We start from the raw sequence: 22,500 nt of genomic DNA on the forward strand, positions 1-22,500 counted from the left end.
CTCTCACAGGCCCACTACACAGTAAAGTGGGCTATCTCTCTCACAGGCCCACTACACAGTAAAGTGGGTTATCTCTCTCACAGGCCCACTACACAGTAAAGTGGGCTATCTCTCTCACAGGCCCACTACACAGTAAAGTGGGCTATCTCTCTCACAGGCCCACTACACAGTAAAGTGGGCTATCTCTCTCACAGGCCCACTACACAGGAAAGTGGGTTATCTCTCTCACAGGCCCACTACACAGTAAAGTGGGTTATCTCTCTCACAGGCCCACAACACAGGAAAGTGGGTTATCTCTCTCACAGGCCCACTACACAGTAAAGTGGGCTATCTCTCTCACAGGCCCACTACACAGTAAAGTGGGTTATCTCTCTCACAGGCCCACTACACAGTAAAGTGGGTTATCTCTCTCACAGGCCCACTACACAGTAAAGTGGGTTATCTCTCTCACAGGCCCACTACACAGGAAAGTGGGTTATCTCTCTCACAGGCCCACTGACTGTGAGCAAGAGTAGCGCTGACAGGACAGGACTGGAGAGAGGAGGAGAGAGTTTCATTAATCCACTTTAGATACACTGCTGCTGCTGCTTATAAAATGTTGACAAGCAGGAAAACCAGGCACCAGCCAAGTGGAATATTGAATGGAGAGTTCAGCCTGTATAATGGCTGCATGTTGCTACAGTATTGTAACTCAATAAGGTGTCCATATTTTTATTTAGTTACAGTTTTTCTCCATTGGTTTGGCTCATTTCTTGAAACAGAAATTACATTCTCAAAACTACATGGACAAACCTCCAAACCACTTGGCAATTGTTCACAACAGAATTGAATTTCTCATTCATTTCATCAAATTGCAAATGTCTAAGTACATGTCTCAATGTCTCAGTACATCTTTGCAAATGATTAAGTGCATGTAGCCTACATTTAGCACCATTTCCAAGTGAATAGATCTTATCGATCTAAACTGATTGTTGATTCTCAGTCTAATGGTTGTTCGCTCCAAAACGTGTCAGCGTCATTTCATTGTATAAGTCATCACATGCACAATAGTCTGTTCAATTGTCAAAATTAGTCAAGAACATAATACCATGAATACCATATATGAATCCCTTGGAACATTTGATACATTTATTACAGCAATTGACAGTCAGGTGAAACTAGACTAACGAAGGAGGAGTTTCACACATCTCAGATGACCAATCAAACAGTATGTTTAGTTACCTGACAGGTGCTGTCCATGACTGTGAATGCTGCCAAACATGTATGTAAAGAGCTTGACCATGCAGGACCAGTACAATTCCTGAACATGGAGGCACCTGGCCAAGTAAATGAACAAGGGCAACTGCCTGCTCGAGGAAGAGGAGGAGGAGGAGGAGTAAGGGTGCGTGGTGGTGGAATAGGGGGAAGAGGCCGAGGAGCACGAAGACACCATGCTGTCCCGGATGAAATTCGGGTCACAATTATAGACCATGTCATCAACCATGGCCTCACAATGGCGGAGGCAGGTCGCCGAGTGCAGCCTAATGTGCCTCGCTCAACAGTCTCCTCCATCATCCAAACCTTTCGCAGGGAAAACAGGTATGTAGTCAGTCAATGATGGAATTATATGTTGTATAGGACAGGACACTGTGCATAGAGCAAGAAATATATTTATTTACACATTTACCTATTCATTTAGTGTGTGTGTGTGTGTGTGTGTGTGTGTGTGTGTGTGTGTGTGTGTGTGTGTGTGTGTGTGTGTGTGTGTGTGTATAGGCCTACAGTAATATCTTACCTCAATGAGATGTTATGATACTAAAAATGACAAGAAAAACATTGGAGAAAATAAACTGGAATAGTTTATTTTCTACAGTATTGATGATACAGTTTACAGTAGTATTCCAGTCACTGTGCAGTGATGCATTAGAATTGTGGTAAAGTTACTGTAAGTAAAACAACAATACAATTACATAGGTAACTCATTCTGTAAGGAATACATAAGGTATACATTACGAATGGAGTGTTGTCCTTTGACTTCTATATCTAGGATTGGACGACAACCTTGCACGGGTGGCAGAGGAAAACTTCTCAATGAACAACAAGAACAAGAGATCTGTAACATGGTGATGGCAAATAATGCCATCACATTGAGACAGATCCGCGCTGCAATCCTACAAGACAATGCCATATTCCAAAATGTCAACTCTATAAGCAACTCCACAATAGACCGGATATTGAAGAAGCATCAGATGACAATGAAGCAAATTTACAGGCTACCATTTGAGAGGAACTCTGATAGAGTGAAAGAGCTGCGGTACCAGTATGTACATGTAAGTCAGTTACTGGTTGTCCATCATTATAACCTTTTTACAATTAAGCAGTGGTTCCCAAACTTTTTTGGCTTCAGTACCCACTTTACCTGATTTGTGTATCCAGGTAATCCAGGTATGGAAGTATTTGATTTATCTGACTTCAACATTTCACCTAAAAACTGCAGCTTACTGTATGATGCAATTATCATTATAATCCTTATTTTGAAGAATATAACATACAATAAGAAAAGGGGTCAAAGAGCTGCAATTAGTGCCTCCCATGTAAATCTATCTAATACTGTGGGTTTTACTGTAACATTTCAGTAAGTCTAGTCATTGATGATTTCCCCCCTCCCCTTTCTGTCAAATACCCCCTGTAGTACCTCTGCATAGGGGTACATGTACCCCAGGTTTGGAACCACTGGAGTAGTGGCCAGTAGCATATTGAACTTGTGGAGAACATAGAACATTCCTATGTAATTGTCTGTAACTGTAGTGTATGACTCTTCTGTATGACTGATTTGATGTTTTCTTTTTACGCTATTGTAGAGAATAATGGCATTGGAAGGAAACGAGACCCATCACATCCTCGTGTTTGTGGATGAAGCTGGCTTCAACCTGGCCAAGGGCCGAAGACGTGGCCATAATATTATTGGCCACCGGGCCACGGCGGATGTCCCAGGCCAGCGAGGGGGCAATATAACTATGTGTGCTGCCATATCTGTGAATGGTGTGGCCACTCACATCCCCAGTCTTGGCCCATACAATACACAGAAGCTCCTCATCTTCTTGGACCGCCTTCATTTTGATTTGATCCCTGAAAATGAGAGAGGTCTCGTAGGGCCTCACCTACCACAATATGTCATTGTATGGGACAATGTGAATTTCCACCGTGGCCCGCTCATCAGGGCCTGGTTCACTACTCATCCAAGGATGGTCATGGTGTTCCTACCACCTTACTCTCCTTTCCTCAATCCTATTGAGGAGTATTTCTCCGCTTGGAGGTGGAGAGTGTATGAGCATCGGGCTCAAGATCAGAGGTCCCTGCTCCATGCAATGGACGCTGCGTGTGAGGGTATTACAGGAGATCAGTGTAGGGGATGGTGGCGACATGCACGCCATTTCTTCCCTCGTTGCATCGCAAGGGAGAATATACGCTGTGATGTGGACGAGAATCTGTGGCCAGACAGACAGCAGTGTGTGGATGGCCAGGAGGGTGAGGATGGTGGCCAGGAGAGGGAGGGTGAGGACAGCGACCAGTGAAGAACTGTTAGTTGTGAAACTACAGCTTTATTTACAGCACTGTAGGCTGCATATCATTTTCATTGTTTTTTGTTTGTGTGTTTATATTACAGTATATTATGCTGTATACATTTTCTTTTACTCTGATGTATGGAAGTTACTTTATGTGTGTGAATGATAATGGTTACAATTTCCTTGGCAGTATGAGTGCAATGTGTGATGTCAAACCTTGGAGGCTACTCTTACCCTAAAATCCTATTTCTTTTTTTCAGTTTTATACACAATTGTATTCTGTTAGCTGGACAAAAAACAGTACAGTAACCATTGTCAATGAAGGACTGGGCTAAGACTGAAAGGTGGACATGAGGGATATTTCAATGGTCCTCTGCCATAGTGACAAAACATCTAAACATTTTGACTTGCAGTGCTTACACAATGCCAAAGGGACGAAGCATTTTGGGGGCACTGACTGTTTAAATGAGAAGGAAATTTAGTTTTGGTTAAAACACCAAGTGTTGAGAACGTCCGGTCTGTTTCAAGAAATGAGCCAAAGCAATTGAGAAGGATCTTTGCCATTTTCGTGGCACTGACTCTTTATACTCCCAATCACGGCCGGTTGTGATACAGCCCAGGTTCAAACCCGGGTCTGTAGTGACACCTCTAGCACTGTGATGACGTGCCTTAGACCGCTGCGCCACTCGGGAGGCACTCTGGACCCTGGACCCTAGATCTCCAGAGACTAGTTATGCTATAGATACAGCAGCATGGACACTTCTTCCCACCCAGCTTATATTGTTATATTATAGGCCTGTATAGATCCATGTCTCACAGGGAGACCAGACCACAGAAGAAGGGAGGAGCAGAGGTATCAAGTGCTTTCAGTTCAGTATGTCTCTGTTCCTGTGTGATAGGCTCCCTTCACTGCAGTACTGGAATGTTTCATCTGTCATAATACCAAGTGACGACTTACAGAAGTGAGTGGATACAAACAAGCCAAACCTTGACCCGGTAAATGTAAAAAACGATCATCCTATATCGAATCTCCCATATCTCTCAAGAATTTTAGAAAAAGCTGTTGCGCAGCAACTCACTGCCTTCCTGAAGACAAACAATGTATACGAAACGCTTCAGTCTGGTTTTAGACCCCATCATAGCACTGACACTGCACTTGTGAAGGTGGTAAATGACCTTTTAATGGCGTCAGACTGAGGCTCTGCATCTGTCCTCGCGCTCCTAGACCTTAGTGCTGCTTTTGACACCATCGATCATGACATTCTTTTGGAGAAATTAGAAACCCTAATTGGTCTACGCGGACAAGTTCTGGCCTGGTTTAGATCTTATCTGTCGGAAAGATATCAGTTCGTCTCTGTGGATGGTTTGTCCTCTGACAAATCAATTGTACGTTTTGGCGTTCCTCAAGGTTCCGTTTTGTTTTCACTATATATTCTACCTCTTGGTGATGTCATTCGGAAACACAATGTTAACTTTCACTGCTATGCAGACGACACACAGCTGTACATTTCAATAAAACATGATGAAGCCCCAAAATTGCCGACCCTGGAAGCCTGTGTTTCAGACATAAGGAAGTGGATGGCGGAAAATGTTTTACTTTTAAACTCGGACAAAACAGAGATGCTAGTTCTAGGTCCCATGAAACAAAGAGATCTTCTGTTGCATCTGATAATTCATCTAGATGGTTGTACAGTCATCTCAAATAAAGGACCTCGGCGTTACTCTGGACCCTGATCTCTCTTTTGACGAACATATCAAGAATATTTCAAGGACAGCTTTTTTCCATCTTCGTAACATTGCAAAAATCTGAAACTTTTTGTAAAAGAATGACACAGAAAAACGTCACTTCTAGATTAAACTACTGCAATGCTCTACTCTCCGGCTTCCCGGATAAAGCACTAAATAAACTTCAGTTAGTGCTAAACACGGCTGCTAGAATCTTGACTAGAACCCCAAAATGTGATCATATTACTCCAGTGCTAGCCTCCCTACACTGGCTTCCTGTTAAGGCAAGGGCTGATTTCAAGGTTTTACTGCTAACCTACAAAGCATTACATGGGCTTGCTCCTACCTGTCTGTCCGATTTGGTCCTGCCGTACATACCTACACGTACGCTACGGTCACAAGGTGAAGGCCTCCTTACTATATCGGGGCGGTAGTTAGCCTAGTGGTTAGCATGTTGGGCCAGCAACTGAAAGGTTGCTGGATCTAATCCCTGAACTGACAAGGTAAAAATCTGTCGTTCTGCCCCTGAACAAGGAAGTTAACCCACTGCTCCCTGGTAGACTTTCAACATGAATAAGAATTTGTTCTTAACTGACTTGCCTAGTTTAAAAAAATTATTCTCCATGGAATTTCTAAGCAAACAGCTGGAGGCAGGGCTTCTCCCATAGAGCTCCATTTTTCTGGAATGGTCTGCCTATCCATGAGAGAGACGAAGACTGGCAAAGTTGGTAGGGTTGGCCCTGTCCGGGGGTATCGTTGGACGGGGCCACAGTGTCCCCAGAACCACCCGTCTCAGTCTCCAGTATCTATGCTGCAACAGTCTGTGTAACGGGGGGCTAGAGACAGTCTGTTATATCTGGAGTAATTCTCCTGTCTTATCTGGTGCCCTTTGTGAATTTAAGTATTCTCCCTCTCATTCTTTCTCTCTCTCTCTGTCCGTCCCCTCGCGGAGGACCTGAGCCATAGAATCATGCCTCAGGCCCCCAGTCCACTTGGCCGTGCTGCTGCTCCTGTTCTGCCTGCGGCCAGGGAACACTGACCTGTTCACCGGACATGCTGCCTTGTCCCGGACCTGCTGCCTTGTCCCGGACCTGCTGTTTTCCACTCTCTCTCTACCGCACTGGCTGTCTCGATCTCTGAATGCTCAGCTATGAAAAGCCAACTGACATTTACTCCTGAGGTGCTGATCTGTTGCACCCTCTACAACCACTGTGATTATTATTTAACCCTGCTGGTCGTCTATGAACTTATGGACATCTTGAAGAGCAATATGGAATTAAATGGCCATGTTCTGTTATAATCTCTACCTGGCACAGCCAGAAGAGGACTGTCCACCCCTCAGAGCCTTCTCTGTCCACCTGGCACAGCCAGAAGAGGACTGGCCACCCCTCAGAGCCTTCTCTGTCCACCTGGCACAGCCAGAAGAGGACTGGCCACCCCTCATAGCCTGGTTCCTCTCTAGGTTTCTTCCTAGGTTCCTGCCTTTCTAGGGAGTTTTTCCTAGCCACCGTGCTTCTATATCTGCATTGCTTGCTGTTTGGGGTTTTAGGCTGAGTTTCTGTATAGCACTTTGTGACATCGGCTGTTGTAAAAAGGGCTTTATAAGTAAAATTTGATTGATTGATTGATGGATTGATTGCAGTGTGCTGTGAAGGGACTGTTTCTGGTGCTGTACTGAGGGGACTGTTTCTGGTGCTGTAGTGAGGGGACTGTTTCTGGTGCTGTAGTGAGGGGACTGTTTCTGGTGCTGTAGTGAGGGGACTGTTTCTGGTGCTGTAGTGAGGGGACTGTTTCTGGTGCTGTAGTGAGGGGACTGTTTCTGGTGCTGTAGTGAGGGACTGTTTCTGGTGCTGTAGTGAGGGGACTGTTTCTGGTGCTGTAGTGAGGGGACTGTTTCTGGTGCTGTAGTGAGGGGACTGTTTCTGGTGCTGTAGTGAGGGGACTGTTTCTGGTGCTGTACTGAGGGGACTGTTTCTGGTGCTGTAGTGAGGGGACTGTTTCTGGTGCTGTAGTGAGGGGACTGTTTCTGGTGCTGTTGAGTTTACTGCAGTGTAATGCTCAGTGTAGTGGGGGGGATCTGCTACAGTGTGAATACAGGGAGCAGGAGGGATCTGCTACAGTGTGAATACAGGGAGCAGGAGGGATCTGCTACAGTGTGATTACAGGGAGCAGGAGGGATCTGCTACAGTGTGAATACAGGGAGCAGGAGGGATCTGCTACAGTGTGAATACAGGGAGCAGGAGGGATCTGCTACAGTGTGAATACAGGGAGCAGGAGGGATCTGCTACAGTGTGAATACAGGGAGCAGGAGGGATCTGCTACAGTGTGAATACAGGGAGCAGGAGGGATCTGCTACAGTGTGAATACAGGGAGCAGGAGGGATCTGCTACAGTGTGAATACAGGGAGCAGGAGGGATCTGCTACAGTGTGAATACAGGGAGCAGGAGGGATCTGCTACAGTGTGAATACAGGGAGCAGGAGGGATCTGCTACAGTGTGAATACAGGGAGCAGGAGGGATCTGCTACAGTGTGATTACAGGGAGCAGGAGGGATCTGCTACAGTGTGAATACAGGATGCAGTGGAGGAGTTTCTAATCAGGCAGTGTTGTGACCTCTCAGCGGGGTCCTATATTTAGCGGAGACGGCGAGGTGGTCTTTGATCCACCTGTGCTGCTGACACTTAGAAGTGGAACCCGGGAGAGAACTAACCTTTCAGCTAGCAGTTTGTATCACTGTATAAATACACACACACACACACACACACACACACACACACACACACACACACACACACACACACACACACACACACACACACACACACACACACACACACCCCACCCGCCGGCCACAGGGGCACACATGAAAGAGGAGAGCCTGCCCCCCACGAGGCTGTGCTCCACGAGGCTGTGCTCCACGAGGCTGCCCTCAACAGGAGCTGTGCTCCACGAGGCTGTCCTCCACGAGGCTGTCCTCAACAGGGGCTGTGCTCCACGAGGCTGTGCTCCACGAGGCTGTCCTCAACAGGGGCTGTGCTCCACGAGGCTGTCCTCCACGAGGCTGCCCTCAACAGGGGCTGTGCTCCACGAGGCTGTGCTCCACGAGGCTGCCCTCAACAGGGGCTGTGCTCCACGAGGCTGTCCTCCACGAGGCTGCCCTCAACAGGGGCTGTGCTCCACGAGGCTGTGCTCCACGAGGCTGTCCACCACGAGGCTGTGCTCCATGAGGCTGCCCCCCACGAGGCTGTCCTCAACAGGGGCTGTGCTCTACTCTCACATTCAGAACCAGACCACCTCACAGCCTCCACCACGACTCTGAATTACTCAGTAAAAATCACTATTTACACTCTGAATGGTTTGATATTAAATGTTACAGGTGAGCCAGGGTGAACGTGACTCAGTTCCAGGAAGATGTGGTACCTTGTTATGTTTAGTACTACATTGATATTGATTACTGCATTGTTGGGTTTAGATACGAGCAAGAAAGGCATTTCACTGTACTTGTGTACGTCACATTAAAAGTTGAAGCTTGACTGAGTCAGAGCTTTAGGCCTCGCCCCAGAGCCCCCACAGATCTGTTGAGATGAAGCCTAGTGTTCTGCTCGTCCATTCCTCCAGGTGGCGTAAGAGAACATGACAGCAGAGCAGACGGCTCAAGGGTCCTGGGCTCCTCTTGGGTCACACCAACTGCAGTCATCAGAGAACACTGAGCCACAGCCTGCACCTGGAAACATACATGTCACTAAGCTGTCTGTCAGTCCATCTGTCATTCTGAGTGTCTGTCTGTCCCGTTTTCCCGCCTGTCTGACTCCCTGTCTGTCTCCCTGCCTGTCTGCCTGACTCCCTGCCTGTCTGTCTCCCTGTCTGCCTCCCTGCATGCCTGTCTGTCTCCCTCCCTGCCTGTCTGCCTCCCTGCTTGTCTGGCTCCCTGCATGTCTGTCTCCCTGCCTGTCTGTTACCCTGCATGCCTGCCTGCCTGTCTGTCTCCCTGCCTGCCTGCCTGTCTGTCTCCCTGCCTGTCTGTCTGTCTTGTCTGGCTCCCTGCATGTCTGTCTGTCTTGTCTGGCTCCCTGCATGTCTGTCTCCCTGCATGTCTGTCTCCCTGCATGCCTGCCTGCCTGCCTGTCTGTCTCCCTGCCTGTCTGTCTCCCTGCCTGCTTGTCACCCTGTCTACCTGTCTTTCTCCCTGACTGTCTGTCTCCCTGCCTGCCTGCTTGTCTGTTTCCCTGACTGTCTGTCAACCTGCCTGCCTGCTTTTCTGTCTCCCTGCCTGCCTTTCAAAACAACCATGTCTCTCTCTCTCTCTCTCTCTCTCTCTCTCTGTCTCTCTCTCTCTCTGTCCCTCTCTCTCTCTGTCTCTCTCTCTCTCTCTGTCTCTCTCTCTCTCTGTCTCTCTCTCTCTCTGTCTCTCTGTCCCTCTCTCTCTCTCTCTCTCTCTCTCTGTCTCTCTGTCCTCTCTCTCTCTCTCTCTCTCTCTCTCTCTCTCTCTCTCTCTCTCTCTCTGGAGGTCATGAGCATACCCTAAATAGCCAGGCCTCGTTTCAGCATCCGTGTCAGACAGCAGATCTGGAGGGGGATGATGTGCTGGGTTATACAGGTGTAACTCATAATCATGTCAGGCCATATTTAACTTTGTAGTTCCAGCCAACTCATTGTAGAACGAGGCCCGTATCCACAAAGAGTCTAATAGTATCTGTCAATAGATCTGTCCATACAATCTGATTCATTTAAAGGCTAAACTGATCCTAGGTCAGTACTTCTACTCAGAGACAGTTGTGTGGATACGGGTCCAGGACTGGCGTGTCTAAAAGAAATGCCCCGGAGGGAAAACTGACCCTGGAACAGTGTCAACTGACCCTGTCATAACCAAACAGGTCCTATTACAGTTATGAACTAGTTTGTGTGTATTGATTTTGACTAGTCTAGCAGTCAGAAATGTCGACAAGACAAAAGGAAGACTGAATCTACGTGGTAACACACGGGACGGCCTGACAGCAATGTCAGGAGACAGCTGAGAGGAGGACATATTCTACATGGATTGAACCCTGGTGATTTGAATTTCCTTTGTGTGTGAGAGACAGAGAGGGAAAGAGAGAGAGAGAGGAGGTAGAGAGAGACAGAGAGGGAAAGAGAGAGAGAGAGGAGGTAGAGAGAGACAGAGAGGGAAAGAGAGAGAGAGAGAGAGGAGGTAGAGAGAGACAGAGAGGGAAAGAGAGAGAGAGAGGGAAAGAGAGAGAGAGAGACAGAGGGAAAGAGAGATAGAGGAGGTAGAGAGAGAGAGGGAAAGAGAGAGAGAGGAGGTAGAGAGAGAGAGAGGGAAAGAGAGAGAGAGGAGGTAGAGAGAGAGAGAGGGAAAGAGAGAGAGAGGAGGTAGAGAGACAGAGGGAAAGAGAGATGAGGTAGAGAGAGAGAGAGGGAAAGAGAGAGAGAGGAGGAAGAGAGAGAGCGGAGGGAGACAGAGAGAGAAAGGGAGAGAAAGAGAGAGAGAGGAGCTAGAGAGAGGAGAGAGAGACAAACAAAGAGAAAGATACCTGCTTGTGAGATTCCTGCCTGCCTGCCTGCCTGCCTGCCTGCCTGCCTGCCTGCCTGCCTGCCTGCCTGCCTGCCTGCCTGCCTGCCTGCCTGCCTGCCTGCCTGCCTGCCTGCCTGCCTGCCTGCCTGCCTGCCTGCCTGCCTGCCTGCCTGGGTCTCTTGTGGCACAGTTGATAGAGCATGGCGCTTCCAATGTCTGGGTTGTGAGTTCAATTTCCACAGGGAACCAGTATTTTTTTAAAATAAATACACAAATGTATGCACTCACTACTTTAAGTCGCTCTGTCTGCTAAATTACTCACATTTAAATGAAATCAAACCATCAAATCAAAATGTATTTGTCACATGCTAATACAATACAACAGGTGTAGACTTTACAGTCAAATGTTTACTTACAAGCCCTTAACCAACAAAGCAGTTTTAAGAAAAATACCATAAACCCAATTTTTTTTATTTATTTAACCAGGCAAGTCAGTTAAGAACAAATTCTTATTTATAATGACAGCCTAGGAACAGTGGGTTAACTGCCTTGTTCAGGGGCAGAAGGACAGATTTTTACCTTGTCAGCTTGGGGATTTGGCCCAACGCTCTAACCACTAGATTACCTACACTCTAACCACTAGATTACCTACCACCCCTATGCTCTAACCACTAGACTACCTACCACCCCTATGCTCTAACCACTAGACTACCTACCACCCCTATACTCTAACCACTAGACTACCTACCACCCCTATGCTCTAACCACTAGACTACCTACCACCCCTACGCTCTAACCACTAGATTACCTACACTCTAACCACTAGATTACCTACCCCCTATGCTCTAACCACTAGATTACCTACCCCCCTACACTCTAACCACTAGATTACCTACCACCCCTATGCTCTAACCACTAGACTACCTAGCACACATACACTCTAACCACTAGATTACCTTCCCCCCCTTCACGCTAACCACTAGATTACCTACCACCCCTATGCTCTAACCACTAGACTACCTACCGCCCCTACACTCTAACCACGAGGCTACCTACCGCCCCTACACTCTAACCACTAGACTACCTGCCGCCCCTACACTCTAACCACTAGACTACCTTCCCCCCCTACTCTCTAACCACTAGACTACCTGCCCCCCCTACACTCTAACCACTAGGCTACCTGCCACCCCTACACTCTAACCACTAGACTACCTACCACCCCTACACTCTAACCACTAGGCTACCTGCCCCCCGCCCCTACAGTCTAACCACTAGACTACCTGCCCCCCCCACACTCTAACCACTAGACTACCTACCCCCCTACACTCTAACCACTAGACTACCTGCCCCCCCTACACTCTAACCACTAGGCTACCTACCCCCCCTACACTCTAACCACTAGGCTACCTACCACCCCTACACTCTAACCACTAGACTACCTACCCCCCCTACACTCTAACCACTAGACTACCTACCCCCCCTACACTCTAACCACTAGACTACCTACCCCCCTAAACTCTAACCACTAGACTACCTGCCACCCCTACACTCTAACCACTAGACTACCTGCCCCCCTACACTCTAACCACTAGGCTACCTACCACCCCTACGCTCTAACCACTAGGCTACCTACCACCCCTACACTCTAACCACTAGACTACCTACCCCCCCTATACTCTAACCACTAGACTACCTACCACCCCTATACTCTAACCACTAGGCTACCTACCACCCCTACACTCTAACCACTAGGCTACCTACAACCCCTACACTCTAACCACTAGGCTACCTACAACCCCTACACTCTAACCACTAGGCTACCAACCCCCCCTACACTCTAACCACTAGACTACCTGCCCCCCCTACACTCTAACCACTAGACTACCTACCCCCCTACACTCTAACCACTAGACTACCTGCCCCCCTACACTCTAACCACTAGGTTACCTGCCCCCCCTACACTCTAACCACTAGGCTACCTACCACCCCCTATGGTCTAACCACTAGACTACCTACAACCCCTACACTCTAACCACTAGGCTACCTACCACCCCTACACTCTAACCACTAGACTACCTACCCCCCTACACTCTAACCACTAGACTACCTGTCCCCCCCCCACCCTACACTCTAACCACTAGACTACCTACCACCCCTATGGTCTAACCACTAGACTACCTACACCCTACACTCTAACCACTAGGCTACCTACCACCCCTACACTCTAACCACTAGACTACCTACCCCCCCTACACTCTAACCACTAGGCTACCTGCCACCCCTACACTCTAACCACTAGACTACATACCACCCCTATGGTCTAACCACTAGGCTACCTACCACCCCTACACTCTAACCACTAGGCTACCTACAACCCTACACTCTAACCACTAGGCTACCTACAACCCTACACTCTAACCACTAGGCTACCTACCACCCCTATGGTCTAACCACTAGACTACCTACAACCCTACACTCTAACCACTAGGCTACCTACCCCCCCTACACTCTAACCACTAGGCTACCTGCCCCCCCTACACTCTAACCACTAGGCTACCTACCACCCCTACACTCTAACCACTAGGCTACCTACAACCCTACACTCTAACCACTAGGCTACCTACAACCCCTACACTCTAACCACTAGACTACCTACCCCCCCTACACTCTAACCACTAGGCTACCTGCCCCCGCCCCTACAGTCTAACCACTAGACTACCTGCCCCACCCCCCTACACTCTAACCACTAGACTACCTACCCCCCTACACTCTAACCACTAGACTACCTGCCCCCCCTACACTCTAACCACTAGGCTACCTACCCCCCTACACTCTAACCACTAGGCTACCTACCACCCCTACACTCTAACCACTAGACTACCTACCCCCCTACACTCTAACCACTAGACTACCTACACCCCCTACACTCTAACCACTAGACTACCTACCCCCCTACACTCTAACCACTAGACTACCTGCCACCCCTACACTCTAACCACTAGACTACCTGCCCCCCCTACACTCTAACCACTAGGCTACCTACCACCCCTACGCTCTAACCACTAGGCTACCTACCCCCCCTACACTCTAACCACTAGACTACCTACCCCCCCTACACTCTAACCACTAGACTACCTGCCACCCCTACACTCTAACCACTAGACTACCTGCCCCCCCTACACTCTAACCACTAGACTACCTACCCCCCTACACTCTAACCACTAGACTACCTACCCCCCCTACACTCTAACCACTAGACTACCTACCACCCCTATGCTCTAACCACTAGACTACCTACCACCCCTACGCTCTAACCACTAGGCTACCTACCACCCCTACACTCTAACCACTAGGCTACCTACAACCCTACACTCTAACCACTAGGCTACCTACAACCCTACACTCTAACCACTAGACTACCAACCCCCCTACACTCTAACCACTAGACTACCTGCCCCCCCTACACTCTAACCACTAGACTACCTACCCCCCTACACTCTAACCACTAGACTACCTGCCCCCCCTACACTCTAACCACTAGGTTACCTGCCCCCCCTACACTCTAACCACTAGGCTACCTACCACCCCTATGGTCTAACCACTAGACTACCTACAACCCTACACTCTAACCACTAGGCTACCTACCACCCCTACACTCTAACCACTAGACTACCTACCACCCCTATGGTCTAACCACTAGACTACCTACAACCCTACACTCTAACCACTAGGCTACCTACCACCCCTACACTCTAACCACTAGACTACATACCACCCCTATGGTCTAACCACTAGGCTACCTACCACCCCTACACTCTAACCACTAGGCTACCTACAACCCTACACTCTAACCACTAGGCTACCTACAACCCTACACTCTAACCACTAGACTACCAACCCCCCCTACACTCTAACCACTAGACTACCTACAACCCTACACTCTAACCACTAGGCTACCTGCCCCCCCTACACTCTAACCACTAGGCTACCTACCCCCCTACACTCTAACCACTAGGCTACCTGCCACCCCTACACTCTAACCACTAGACTACCTACCACCCCTACACTCTAACCACTAGACTACCTGCCCCCCCTACACTCTAACCACTAGACTACCTACCACCCCCTACACTCTAACCACTAGGCTACCTGCCCCCCCTACACTCTAACCACTAGGCTACCTACAACCCTACACTCTAACCACTAGGCTACCTACCCCCCCCTACACTCTAACCACTAGGCTACCTACCACCCCTACACTCTAACCACTAGGCTACCTACCGCCCCTACACTCTAACCCCTAGACTACCTACAACCCTACACTCTAACCACTAGGCTACCTGCCCCCCTACACTCTAACCACTAGGCTACCTACCCCCCCTACACTCTAACCACTAGACTACCTACCGCCCCTACACTCTAACCACTAGACTACCTGCCCCCCTACACTCTAACCACTAGGCAACCTACCGCCCCTACACTCTAACCACTAGGCTACCTACCGCCCCTACACTCTAACCACTAGGCTACCTACCCCCCCTACACTCTAACCACTAGGCTACCTACCACCCCTATGGTCTAACCACTAGGCTACCTACCGCGAATACACTCTAACCACTAGGCTACCTACCACCCCTATGGTCTAACCACTAGGCTACCTACCGCCCCTACACTCTAATCACTAGACTACCTACCCCCCCTACACTCTAACCACTAGGCTACCTACCCCCCTTACACTCTAACCACTAGACTACCTACCACCCCTACACTCTAATCACTAGACTACCTACCACCCAGATTTTTTTCTCCAAATAATTAAAGAGCAGCAGTAAAATAACAATAGCGAGGCTTTATACAGGGATACCAGTCGAGGTAATTGAGGTAAAATGAACATGTAGGTAGAGTTATTAAAGTGACTTTACATTGATAATAACAGAGTAGCAGCAGCGTAAAAGAGGGGGGGGGCAGTCTCCTTAGGGGGAATAGGTTTTGTCGTGCCCTCTTCACAACTATCTTGGTGTGCTTGGACCATGATAGTTTGTTGTTGATGTGGACACCAAGGAACTTGAAGCTCTCAACCTGCTCCACTACAGCCCTGTCGATGAAACTGTCTGTCTGCCAGTGAATGCTGTGTAATAGAAGGGGTTTACCTCTGCTCTCTCAGGAGACACTGACAGCAGGTCTCAGCACCCAACCCAGCTAATCTGGACAAGGGGATATACACATTTTTGATTTACACCAAACCAGTGACACCCTGTCTGAGCCAAAATGGCCACCGATTGGCGGGGGAGATAAGGATGTCTCAGTGCACAATGGAGCGACTGTGGGAGAGAACGGGCTCTGGAGAGGAGGGTTACAATACCTCTTGGCCAAATCCATTTTCTGAAGCAGGCACTCAGGTAGCGTAGGTAACCTTGCTGAGAGCTTCCCAGACACGATCTAAAAGCTGCTGTACAACTTTGAAACAGGAATACTGTGTGATAACCATATTACACTACTGGTGATATATCATGACATAAAGAAGAGGCAATGTGCAGCCAGTGTTTTCAACTTTATGAAGAGGAGTGTGTGTGTGTGTGTGTGTGTGTGTGTGTGTGTGTGGTGCGCATTAAGGCAGCTCCACAGATACACCAGGAAACATTGGTGATATTCTGCCTCTCAGCAGTAAAGTCATCCATCTAGAAAGGGAATACATTCACCAACATTATTCCAACCACACGGCCAGGGACCTGTGTTCCTGTCATTAGTTAGGGACGCTGTCTGTGAAGATAAACAGGTTGGGTCCGGTCGAGAGACCGCCTGTGAAGATAAACAGGTTGGGTCCGGTCGAGAGACCGCCTGTGAAGATAAACAGGTTGGGTCCGGTCGAGAGACCGCCTGTGAAGATAAACAGGTTGGGTCCGGTCGAGAGACCGCCTGTGAAGATAAACAGGTTGGGTCCGGTCGAGAGACCGCCTGTGAAGATAAACAGGTTGGGTCCGGTCGAGAGACCGCCTGTGAAGATAAACAGGTTGGGTCCGGTCGAGAGACCGCCTGTGAAGATAAACAGGTTGGGTCCGGTCGAGAGACCGCCTGTGAAGATAAACAGGTTGGGTCCGGTCGAGAGACCGCCTGTGAAGATAAACAGGTTGGGTCCGGTCGAGAGACCGCCTGTGAAGATAAACAGGTTGGGTCCGGTCGAGAGACCGCCTGTGAAGATAAACAGGTTGGGTCCGGTCGAGAGACCGCCTGTGAAGATAAACAGGTTGGGTCCTGTCGAGAGACCGCCTGTGAAGATAAACAGGTTGGGCCAGTAGGGGACAGTCTTTCCTCTGGTCTACTCTACAGTAAGGGCTGTTGGACGGCCAGTAGGGGACAGTCTTTCCTCTGGTCTACTCTACAGTAAGGGCTGTTGGACGGCCAGTAGGGGACAGTCTTTCCTCTGGTCTACTCTACAGTAAGGGCTGTTGGACGGCCAGTAGGGGACAGTCTTTCCTCTGGTCTACTCTACAGTAAGGGCTGTTGGACGGCCAGTAGGGGACAGTCTTTCCTCTGGTCTACTCTACAGTAAGGGCTGTTGGACGGCCAGTAGGGGACAGTCTTTCCTCTGGTCTACTCTACAGTAAGGGCTGTTGGACGGCCAGTAGGGGGCAGTCTTTCCTCTGGTCTACTCTACAGTAAGGGCTGTTGGACGGCCAGTAGGGGGCAGTCTTTCCTCTGGTCTACTCTACAGTAAGGGCTGTTGGACGGCCAGTAGGGGACAGTCTTTCCTCTGGTCTACTCTACAGTAAGGGCTGTTGGACGGCCAGTAGGGGACAGTCTTTCCTCTGGTCTACTCTACAGTAAGGGCTGTTGGACAGCCAGTAGGGGGCAGTCTTTCCTCTGGTCTACTCTACAGTAAGGGCTGTTGGACGGCCAGTAGGGGACAGTCTTTCCTCTGGTCTACTCTACAGTAAGGGCTGTTGGACGGCCAGTAGGGGACAGTCTTTCCTCTGGTCTACTCTACAGTAAGGGCTGTTGGACGGCCAGTAGGGGACAGTCTTTCCTCTGGTCTACTCTACAGTAAGGGCTGTTGGACGGCCAGTAGGGGGCAGTCTTTCCTCTGGTCTACTCTACAGTAAGGGCTGTTGGACGGCCAGTAGGGGACAGTCTTTCCTCTGGTCTACTCTACAGTAAGGGCTGTTGGACGGCCAGTAGGGGACAGTCTTTCCTCTGGTCTACTCTACAGTAAGGGCTGTTGGACGGCCAGTAGGGGGCAGTCTTTCCTCTGGTCTACTCTACAGTAAGGGCTGTTGGACGGCCAGTAGGGGACAGTCTTTCCTCTGGTCTACTCTACAGTAAGGGCTGTTGGACGGCCAGTAGGGGACAGTCTTTCCTCTGGTCTACTCTACAGTAAGGGCTGTTGGACGGCCAGTAGGGGACAGTCTTTCCTCTGGTCTACTCTACAGTAAGGGCTGTTGGACGGCCAGTAGGGGGCAGTCTTTCCTCTGGTCTACTCTACAGTAAGGGCTGTTGGACGGCCAGTAGGGGACAGTCTTTCCTCTGGTCTACTCTACAGTAAGGGCTGTTGGACGGCCAGTAGGGGGCAGTCTTTCCTCTGGTCTACTCTACAGTAAGGGCTGTTGGACGGCCAGTAGGGGGACAGTCTTTCCTCTGGTCTACTCTACAGTAAGGGCTGTTGGACGGCCAGTAGGGGACAGTCTTTCCTCTGGTCTACTCTACAGTAAGGGCTGTTGGACGGCCAGTAGGGGGCAGTCTTTCCTCTGGTCTACTCTACAGTAAGGGCTGTTGGACGGCCAGTAGGGGACAGTCTTTCCTCTGGTCTACTCTACAGTAAGGGCTGTTGGACGGCCAGTAGGGGACAGTCTTTCCTCTGGTCTACTCTACAGTAAGGGCTGTTGGACGGCCAGTAGGGGGCAGTCTTTCCTCTGGTCTACTCTACAGTAAGGGCTGTTGGACGGCCAGTAGGGGACAGTCTTTCCTCTGGTCTACTCTACAGTAAGGGCTGTTGGACGGCCAGTAGGGGACAGTCTTTCCTCTGGTCTACTCTACAGTAAGGGCTGTTGGACGGCCAGTAGGGGGCAGTCTTTCCTCTGGTCTACTCTACAGTAAGGGCTGTTGGACGGCCAGTAGGGGACAGTCTTTCCTCTGGTCTACTCTACAGTAAGGGCTGTTGGACGGCCAGTAGGGGACAGTCTTTCCTCTGGTCTACTCTACAGTAAGGGCTGTTGGACGGCCAGTAGGGGACAGTCTTTCCTCTGGTCTACTCTACAGTAAGGGCTGTTGGACGGCCAGTAGGGGACAGTCTTTCCTCTGGTCTACTCTACAGTAAGGGCTGTTGGACGGCCAGTAGGGGGCAGTCTTTCCTCTGGTCTACTCTACAGTAAGGGCTGTTGGACGGCCAGTAGGGGGCAGTCTTTCCTCTGGTCTACTCTACAGTAAGGGCTGTTGGACGGCCAGTAGGGGACAGTCTTTCCTCTGGTCTACTCTACAGTAAGGGCTGTTGGACGGCCAGTAGGGGGACAGTCTTTCCTCTGGTCTACTCTACAGTAAGGGCTGTTGGACGGCCAGTAGGGGGACAGTCTTTCCTCTGGTCTACTCTACAGTAAGGGCTGTTGGACGGCCAGTAGGGGACAGTCTTTCCTCTGGTCTACTCTACAGTAAGGGCTGTTGGACGGCCAGTAGGGGACAGTCTTTCCTCTGGTCTACTCTACAGTAAGGGCTGTTGGACGGCCAGTAGGGGGGCAGTCTTTCCTCTGGTCTACTCTACAGTAAGGGCTGTTGGACGGCCAGTAGGGGGCAGTCTTTCCTCTGGTCTACTCTACAGTAAGGGCTGTTGGACGGCCAGTAGGGGACAGTCTTTCCTCTGGTCTACTCTACAGTAAGGGCTGTTGGACGGCCAGTAGGGGACAGTCTTTCCTCTGGTCTACTCTACAGTAAGGGCTGTTGGACGGCCAGTAGGGGACAGTCTTTCCTCTGGTCTACTCTACAGTAAGGGCTGTTGGACGGCCAGTAGGGGGCAGTCTTTCCTCTGGTCTACTCTACAGTAAGGGCTGTTGGACGGCCAGTAGGGGGCAGTCTTTCCTCTGGTCTACTCTACAGTAAGGGCTGTTGGACGGCCAGTAGGGGACAGTCTTTCCTCTGGTCTACTCTACAGTAAGGGCTGTTGGACGGCCAGTAGGGGGCAGTCTTTCCTCTGGTCTACTCTACAGTAAGGGCTGTTGGACGGCCAGTAGGGGACAGTCTTTCCTCTGGTCTACTCTACAGTAAGGGCTGTTGGACAGCCAGTAGGGGACAGTCTTTCCTCTGGTCTACTCTACAGTAAGGGCTGTTGGACGGCCAGTAGGGGACAGTCTTTCCTCTGGTCTACTCTACAGTAAGGGCTGTTGGACGGCCAGTAGGGGGCAGTCTTTCCTCTGGTCTACTCTACAGTAAGGGCTGTTGGACGGCCAGTAGGGGACAGTCTTTCCTCTGGTCTACTCTACAGTAAGGGCTGTTGGACGGCCAGTAGGGGGGCAGTCTTTCCTCTGGTCTACTCTACAGTAAGGGCTGTTGGACGGCCAGTAGGGGGCAGTCTTTCCTCTGGTCTACTCTACAGTAAGGGCTGTTGGACGGCCAGTAGGGGACAGTCTTTCCTCTGGTCTACTCTACAGTAAGGGCTGTTGGACGGCCAGTAGGGGACAGTCTTTCCTCTGGTCTACTCTACAGTAAGGGCTGTTGGACGGCCAGTAGGGGACAGTCTTTCCTCTGGTCTACTCTACAGTAAGGGCTGTTGGACGGCCAGTAGGGGACAGTCTTTCCTCTGGTCTACTCTACAGTAAGGGCTGTTGGACGGCCAGTAGGGGGCAGTCTTTCCTCTGGTCTACTCTACAGTAAGGGCTGTTGGACGGCCAGTAGGGGGCAGTCTTTCCTCTGGTCTACTCTAAGGAGAATCCAATGCCCAGGATAGTAACAGGGACCCTGCCCAGGATAGTAACAGGGACCCTGCCCAGGATAGTAACAGGGACCCTGCCCAGGATAGTAACAGGGACCCTGCCCAGGATAGTAACAGGGACCCTGCCCAGGATAGTAACAGGGACCCTGCCCAGGATAGTAACAGGGACTCTGCCCAGGATAGTAACAGGGACCCTGCCCAGGATAGTAACAGGGACCCTGCCCAGGATAGTAACAGGGACCCTGCCCAGGATAGTAACAGGGACCCTGCCCAGGATAGTAACAGGGACCCTGCCCAGGATAGTAACAGGGACCCTGCCCAGGATAGTAACAGGGACTCTGCCCAGGATAGTAACAGGGACCCTGCCCAGGATAGTAACAGGGACCCTGCCCAGGATAGTAACAGGGACCCTGCCCAGGATAGTAACAGGGACCCTGCCCAGGATAGTAACAGGGACCCTGCCCAGGATAGTAACAGGGACCCTGCCCAGGATAGTAACAGGGACTCTGCCCAGGATAGTAACAGGGACCCTGCCCAGGATAGTAACAGGGACCCTGCCCAGGATAGTAACAGGGACCCTGCCCAGGATAGTAACAGGGACCCTGCCCAGGATAGTAACAGGGACTCTGCCCAGGATAGTAACAGGGACCCTGCCCAGGATAGTAACAGGGACCCTGCCCAGGATAGTAACAGGGACCCTGCCCAGGATAGTAACAGGGACCCTGCCCAGGATAGTAACAGGGACCCTGCCCAGGATAGTAACAGGGACCCTGCCCAGGATAGTAACAGGGACCCTGCCCAGGATAGTAACAGGGACCCTGCCCAGGATAGTAACAGGGACCCTGCCCAGGATAGTAACAGGGACCCTGCCCAGGATAGTAACAGGGACCCTGCCCAGGATAGTAACAGGGACCCTGCCCAGGATAGTAACAGGGACCCTGCCCAGGATAGTAACAGGGACCCTGCCCAGGATAGTAACAGGGACCCTGCCCAGGATAGTAACAGGGACCCTGCCCAGGATAGTAACAGGGACCCTGCCCAGGATAGTAACAGGGACCCTGCCCAGGATAGTAACAGGGACCCTGCCCAGGATAGTAACAGGGACCCTGCCCAGGATAGTAACAGGGACCCTGCCCAGGATAGTAACAGGGACCTTAGGATGAGATGTTCAACCCAGGTTCTGTGGTCACCAAAGATCTCACTGCACTTCTCTCTCTTTCCAAAATGGCCACAATTGCTGGTGGACAAAATTACTCCCTCCCAATATAAAGACCTCTGATTGGTGAAAGGAAGCAGTAAATGCAACTCATTACTACTCTTCTACTTTTACCAAAAAGAAAGAGAGAGAGAGAGAGAAGGCAAGAGAAAATTAGGTAATGGAAAAGAAAAGAGGACATAGCGCAGAGAGAGGAAGTAGATGAAGAGATGACAGAGAGATAAAGGTCTAGATGTGACGTTAATAGAGAGTCACACTGAAGAGAGAGATGCCTGTGTGTCTTATCGTGTGTCAGTGTTACACTATGACAGAGAGGGGACAGATAGAGAGATGTCTGTGTGTCTTATCGTGTGTCAGTGTTACACTATGACAGAGAGGGGACAGATAGAGAGATGTCTGTGTGTCTTATCGTGTGTCAGTGTTACACTATGACAGAGAGGGGACAGATAGAGAGATGTCTGTGTGTCTTATCGTGTGTCAGTGTTACACTATGACAGAGAGGGGACAGATAGAGAGATGTCTGTGTGTCTTATCGTGTGTCAGTGTTACACTATGACAGAGAGGGGACAGATAGAGAGATGTCTGTGTGT

The 22,500-nt window shown here is 50.1% G+C and overlaps 1 protein-coding gene across 1 annotated transcript in view; it reads right to left on the minus strand.

Annotated features, from left to right (window-relative positions):
* The window catches only part of LOC106603937 (ubiquitin domain-containing protein 2), a 74,408-nt gene that overhangs the window by 9,677 nt on the left and 42,231 nt on the right, over positions 1 to 22,500 (minus strand). The gene's annotated exons all lie outside the window — the stretch shown is intronic.

Source organism: Salmo salar, chromosome ssa04, assembly GCF_905237065.1.
Source record: "Salmo salar chromosome ssa04, Ssal_v3.1, whole genome shotgun sequence".
NCBI classification, from domain to species: Eukaryota; Metazoa; Chordata; class Actinopteri; order Salmoniformes; family Salmonidae; genus Salmo; species Salmo salar.